Genomic DNA, 7,853 nt, shown 5'->3' on the forward strand with positions numbered 1-7,853 from the left:
TAGGTGTCATGGATCGAGTCTTGGATACGATTTGGGATTGTATGTCGAATCGGGTGTCGTCCATCCCGAGAGTCTGGCCAGATTTAGACTAGGACCGTATTATGATCGTCGTCCTACCAGGAGGTTGGAGTCTAGAGGTTTGTCTTGTTTTGAGTCAATCCTTTGTAAATGTCTTGCTTGTTACGGTCATTGGCGTATTCTTATATACGAGAGTGCACGTCTTCTATAACTATTTGTGAGAGTCTTGGTCCTATCGGATACTAGTGGTGAGATGCAAGCCCCTAGTTGCGATATGATCGCCGGGATTGATGTTCCCATCCGTTCTTATGGTGAGATGTAAGCCATAAGTATGAATGTGACATTAGTAGCCACGTCCTGTGCTATGGTTGTTAAGAGGTTTTCAAAGGAATGGCTATTGGTTTCCATCCATGTATTTTCTATTCAATTGATCCGTTGTTTACCTTCTTCATATGATTCGATGCCTAATCTCATATCCATGTTTTGGTTACCTTGAATGCATGTTTAATATAATGTACCATGCCTATCTCATTAAGAATGCAATATGCCTATCTCGTTATGATTATCGTTATATTCCCTTGTCCATATTATTCAAGTATGATGCATGATCAATATGTTTAATTAAGTTCTTGCTTATGTGCATTTTGACATATTGTGGTGGGAGAACCCGAGTTACTCCCACTGACCTGTGGCGTTCATGTTTACATGAATGACAGGTTTGTGATGCAGAATATGGGGAAGACGTGTGAGCTAGCGAGAACGTTGAACCTTGGACCTTAGTTATAGGTTGCTTAGACTCACCTATCGTTAGACTTGTGTTTATTCGTGGGATATCTTTTCCCCAACGCACTTGTTTTAAATTGTAAAACTTAATTATCTTTCTTTTCATTTTTGTTTGATCACTTATGGTGAATTTCGCACTTTAAACTCTTAAAGGTTTTTTTTTAAATCTCGTAATTTCCGCTTTATTTTTGATGCCCTATCGAGGGGTCTCACAGTCTCATTACACAACCTAAATTCCAAAGACATCCCATATCTTTCTCCTTAAAATACTTTGAGACTACACAAGAATTCCAAGGTGAGGCTAAGATATGTTTCCTCATGCATATTAAATAAAGTCTCAAGACCCATTCCTCTAAACAAAGACTCGGTTTGTTCTTTGACGTGGAGTGATGTCGTCGGGTCACATCCAATCAAAACACATTTATAATACTCAACATACAACTAGTTAGTGGTAAGTCGAGGTCGATCCGTGGGACGGTGTGCTTTGGGTTCTAAGTCTATCTATCTCGATTTATGCTAGTGTCACAATTTGTTTTTTTTTTTTGATAAAATGTGAGTATATATATATCAAAAATAGGATTTACATGGAATGCAAATCCTTAGTTACATAAGGTTCTTATGGCAAAGCCAAGATACATCATTAGCACTCAAATTCTCCCTCCCTCTTCCTCTAATTCTAGCTTTCATACCATCATTTATCTGCAAGGCAACCTGTCTAGGATGCATTAGAACCATATCAATCCTGCACTTGTTCCTCTGGAACCAGATAGAATAGAGTGCCCCCAAGAACAAAGCAATCTGAACTCCTCTCTGGACAACTGTACCTCCTCTATTAGCCCACCACATTAGATCAACCGCCAGAGGAAAGCAATTTGTTTGGGTTTGATGATTCTAATCTAATAAAAGCAATAAACAAGCAACAAAAGGAAAGATGTAAACAAACGATTAAAAGTACTAGGATATCATGGGGTCATAGGGGATTCATGATGTTGATCATACAAACATGTTTACAAAGTTGCAAGCAATTAATGTTGTGGAGGAACCGAGTTGGTTTTATCTTACGGTTCATAGGAAGAGTTGGGTCCCGGAGCCGAATCGATTAGATTGTACAACACCTACAAGTCGACTTACTTTCCTCCTATTCAACTTCTATGCATGGTCTAACAAGACTCGAGTTGGTTTATATCTTACAAGTCAAGTTGAGTAGATAAGAGATGGTAAAAATGCAAGGATTCATAGGCTTAGCATTTCATCAAACATAACATGTGCATAAAGTTGACATCACAACAAGAAAGCAATTTGATTATGAAAACATATTAGATTAAGCATGATTAATCCCATGTTTGTTTCCCCTAATTACCCACTAATCCTAGTTAAGTAACTACTCACTCATGATCAAGTTTAACATGTTAATAAGGTTGTCAATCATACTAACAAAGCCAAACATGATGAACAAGTAATAAAGATTAACAATAATTAAAGCAAGGATTAAGAGAATTATACCTATGGAGATTCCAAAATAATAATGCAAAGAATAATAGAAGAACTTGATGATTGATGGAAGGTTGTCAATCCCCCAATAAACCCAATAATCTTCAATTACCCAATAATAACAAACTTGAACAATAATTAAGGAGAGATTAATGTGAGATTTGTGGAAAGATTAAAGAGTAATCTTTTCTAATCTACTCCTAATCTAATCTAAGGAAGGATTTGTTCTAGCTAAGAGAGATCCCCCTTTTGATTATTACAAATGGGGTATTTATAGTAGGGATTCATTAGGTTAACTAAAGCTAAATTAGTAATTACACTTTTGAGTTTTAAGGAGGGAAACGCTTGTCTTTTTGGAAGGATGAGCATCTTTCATGGAGAAAGAAGAAAACGAAAGTTGCTGCAAGGGAATCCGGGCGTCCAAGGCATGAAGACGGGCAGATTGTAGGGAAGACGGGCGGATTGGTCTCGGGACGCTCGAATCCTGGGCTGTGTATTTATTTTTTTTTCTTTCTGTCTAACAATCGGAGGGTCTTGAGGGGAAGACGGGCGGATTCCTTCAGGGGACGAGCGTCTTCAGTCTCGGGACGAGTGGATTGGCGAACAACTTCTTTGTTTGAGCTCGGATTGTAAAACGGACGTCATTTTCTCATCTGGACTCCTATTGGAGTGATTCAAAAGCCTAGATCCCTTGTTTTTTTGACGCCGTTCCATTTAGCATATTTTCAGAGCCAAAAGAGCAACCCTTGGTTCGGTTTTCGACCTATTTCTTCATGCAATGCCTTCCTTCTCGTCATCCATGCTTTTTAACCTTATGAGCCTTCAATATACTCTTTATTCCTACATACTTGGCCATCATTCTTGCCTCCTATTCATACTAGTCCATCCAATATCATCAAAAAGCTTCCAAATATGCACGAAAGACGGGAATTTCCGCCCTATTATCTCCTTTTCTATAAAACATATGAAATGCGATAGAAAAGCAAATAGGAAGGTTTTGACGGATAAAATGGCCATAGAATGTTATAATAGTATGAAAAATAGGCTCAATTAGGAGACTAAATGTGCGCAAATAATGATCACATCAAATATCCCCAAACCGAACCTTTACTCGTCCCGAGTAAAGAGGTGACTAAAACTAGACCTTTATTTAAACTATCCTACTAATATAACCGATATGAGACAATTAGCGGGTCTCACTCCGCCCCTTCAACTCACAACAAGACAACCATGAGGTAGGATGCCTTCTTGCAAGGCAAGGTGGGTCTTGCCAAAATGGCGACACATCCAAGCATTAAAGCACACAAAACAAGTAATGGATGCATCTACAAAAGGAATAGCCACTTTCCTCATCTAAGTGGCGGAAATTATCTACAAGGGAAGCAATTCAAGGGTACACACTCCTTCATAGATGCAATTTCTTTCAACTACTAAGCCTAGAAGGATACCAATAAATCACCTCCAAGTTGTGTCAAGCTAGGGTACCTTTGTCCTCAATCGTTAAATGCTTTTGTTAAGAGTAGACTCCCTATGGTGTTAGAAACACTGGAGGATCGCGGAATTCCCTCTCTTGCCTAGACAAGAAGAAGGGTCGTCCCTTCTCTACCATGCACAAAAATGGATACGATGGATAAAGGGATCAATAGATATTTGAGTTTCACTTTGGGAGTTTACTTTTGTTTTTGTTTTTCCCCCAATTTCTTGTGGCATTTGACATTTGAGAACACTTTCTTGCCATTTCTTTTTTATTTTTGGCATTTCAATACTTGACAACTTTTCAACTTTTCTTTGCATTTCTTTTTGAACATTTTCAAAGTCACCCCATATGTAGTGAGGGTGGCTTATATTTGAAGCTTTAGGAGTTCTATTTTTCCTCCTCTTTTCATTTGATGCATTTTTGCAAACTTTCTTTCACTTTTCATTTCATTTCTTGAACTCAAATCAATTTCTTTTTGTGCCCATTCCCTTTGATGACAAAATGTGGTAGAACATGGATGATGGATGCATGGTTTTAAGGGTAACCTTGGAATAAACGGTAGCCAAGGAGTTATCACACCACAAGGTACTCTTGACTAGGCTTTAATCCATGGGTCAAAGGATACTAGCATGACACATCCTAGGGTGTTTTATAAGTATTCTAGCAAGCAAAGTCTTAAGAAGAAAAAGCATCTACTAGGGCCTATATACACTTGTCAAGCTTCCCAAGTAGACGGTTTCGCAAAATTTTTTAACATGCAACTACATGCCATGATCCAACTAGCATATAAACATCCTAATGCAAATGATTCTACCAACTAATATGACATATAAACTAAATGCAAGTCCTAAGTTTACATTGTTATACCGCATCAATCAAAATAAAGCCACATAGTCATTAACATAAAGAGGAAAAAGGAGATTGGAAAGATCATACCATGTGGTCTTCAATATCCTCATGTCTCGGATGTGGCGTAGTCGATCAATGTGAACAAGGGTAAAACAAACACAATATATACAATAACATATACACGACTACACTACAAAGGAAATGAACATGTTTTTGGTTTTTCAAATTTTTATGGTTTTTTGAAATTTTCAATTTTTTTGGATTTTTGAATAAAAGTTAAGTTAGAATTCCCCATCCCCACACTAATATGGGCATTGTCCTCAATGGCCAAAATGATGGGAAATCATGCAAGCATGATGCATGAATTCTACACTAAATGCAAGCTACACTAATCTATACTACATGATGCATGGTTTTTGTTTATGACGGGGAGGATAATTTAGATTACCTCCCGTTGTGTATGTATGTACTTCCCCAAACCGAGTTAGACATTATTTCTAATATCCTAAGGTTGGGTGTAGTTCATGCACACACGATGCAATGCATGAAACTAAATTTGTCATTTTGGATTTTCAAAAGTGGGAACAATAAAATAAGAACACCTCAATGGGGCTGAGGTGTTAGTCCTCTATGTTGCTAGTACTACTCCAATCATGATCAAGATAAATAAATAATATACGAGTTAACAAAACACAAACTTCTTTTCATGAAAATTGAAACTTAAAGAGAGGAGATGAGGAAACTTCACTTAAGCTTGTGATGGATGCCTCTCGCCCGCTCCACCTAGCTATGAAGTAATCCTCTAGAGATCGGCATCATCTCCTTCTAGATCACTATCCCATATCTCCTTTGATGCATCACTCATATTCGGGTCCATGAACTCGTCCTCTTCACTTTCAAGCTCCACCGTGTCCCCTCCGCAAGAATTGTTGCTCCCCTCCTCTTATCTCCCGTTTGCCCCTTCATTTGCCCTCTCTGAATTGGGGAAGAGTAAGTCCATTTGTGCCCATGAGGGAAATGCTCCCTCCTCACTAATCTTTCCCTTTTGAACCATATCGTGGTATTGAGGAAAAAGTGCATAGTAATTATCCACGGTGGTTTCGTATTGGCGGAAGTGCAAATCTTGTAGAATTCCCGTGACAAAGTCGTCACGGGGGAGGATGAAGGGGTTGGGATGGTTATACGGTTGATAAGGAAATGGGTAGGGAGGCACTTTGATCTTCTCATCTTGAGATTGTTGCTTTTGTTGTTTTTGTTGATTTGGAGGTGGTGGTGCTTGTCTTGTTTGAGTTGGGTTTGGAGGGATGAGGTAAGATGGGATTGGTGATAAAGGTCCTCTTCTTGGGGAAATCCATGGTAGGCCGGTCATTGGTAGAAAAATCGGATCACTTCCTTTCGTTATCCACTTGATCCGCTTTTCAACCCTCTCAAGGGTTATCCAATGATGATGAATAAGAAGAAGATCTTCATTTATCCTCGTGTTTCCCGAAAGAGGGGCAAACTCATTATTCTCATTGAATCTCGGATTGAAATGCTTCGCAAGCCTAGTAATGAGCCCTCCATTCACAATGTGTTTCATCCCATCATCATCACCATTCCTAAACTTTGCCCATTTCTCGAGTAGCACTAGAGGTGCATTGAAGTGGTACACACTTCTTCCTTGAATATTGAGGTAGGATTCTATAAACACAAGGTCTAGTTGGTTCACGATCGCCGGATCTCGGCGAGCAAAGAGGGTGCCCGAGAGGAATCGATAAGTAAGTCTCAAGATCGGATTTTGAATATGAAAAGCGAGACATTCCTTGTTGTGTATGAAATCCCGGCCGGTCATGGCCCTCCACAAAGGTTCAACACTGTATTTCTTTGGCTTCGATGTCCGGGTAGGCGAAACATCGAGTCCAAGCACATTCACGAATTCTACAAGGGTCATCATCCTTGAAACATTTTCCAACCTAAATTCTATGCAAATTGTTTTGTTCAAGGTTGTAATCTTCAAAAAGCTCAAAAACTTAAGCACAAGGGATCGATAAGTTTGCTCATACATGTGGAAAAGGGTAGAGAGACCAAATACTTCAAAGAGAGCTTCCACTTGGTGATAAATCCCAAGCTTCCTCAAGGTATCATGACATAAAAACTTAATAGGGAGAATGTTCTTACTTAGAAGCCGGTGGAAGACTAGTCTTTGCACATCATTGATAAACTCAACATTTGAGAAGTCATCAAGTCTTGTAAGATCCACTATTTCTTCATGCTCCCTTCTTAATGTGTTGACATGGGAGGTAGAAGAACTTCCCCTCATCCTTGGTCTCCTCCCATTCCTAAAAGAAGGTCTCCTTGGTGCCATTCCTTGATTATTGAGCTGGGATTTTTGATTTGTTAAAGAATAAAGATGCTCCTTGTGGGTTGAGTGTTGCCTTTGAAACCCTAGCAATTTGAGGCTTTTTGATTTTGTGGGGTAAAAGAGTGATTTGGATGTGCTTTGGAGTCATAAGGAGGTGGGTTTTTATAATACAAGTGGAAGGAAGGGTGATGTGTCACAAATTGTGTGGTGGGGTGTAATTAAATTAAGAAAAGTCGGGCCAAATTATCGCAGGAAGACGGGCGGATTCGAGCATAAGACGCTCGGATTCAAGCTCCTCGGGACGGGCGGATTCTAGGTAAGACGCCCGGATTCTGTCATAGTTAACTTTCCAAAATATAACGCCACAAAGACGGGCGTCCCGACTGCAAGACGCTCGGATTCTCTGAAGACGAGCCGGGCGTCTTTTCTCAAAGACGGACGGATTCTGAGACAGTGAAATTTCTTGAAATGCACAGGCAAAAAGACGGCCGTCTTTCTGCAAAGTCGGGCGTATTCCTTCGGACGAGCGTCTTACCTGCCGAGACGCTCGGATTCTTCGACAGTCCTAAAATTTTCAATTTCACAGCTTAGCAGGACGGACGGATTCTTCCCAATGTGCCCGGATTCCAGCCGGACGGGCGGATTCCATTGAAGACGCACGGGTTCAAGCTGCGAATTTTCCTTTGATTTCCTTTCCTCTCATAAATGCTTCCCCACACTTGAAGATTGGTTCCTTCCTTCATTCAAAATTCGTTAGTGACCCTCCCTCACTTACTCTCATGGAAAGAGTTTATGCCTATAATTAAAGAAATGCAATAAAATTATAAATACAAGTTAGAGGGTTAGTATATTTACAAGTGGTGGTTTAGGGAGGACTCCACCAAACTCTCCCTT

The sequence above is a fragment of the Silene latifolia genome, chromosome X, assembly GCF_048544455.1.
Source record: "Silene latifolia isolate original U9 population chromosome X, ASM4854445v1, whole genome shotgun sequence".
Taxonomy (NCBI): Eukaryota; Viridiplantae; Streptophyta; class Magnoliopsida; order Caryophyllales; family Caryophyllaceae; genus Silene; species Silene latifolia.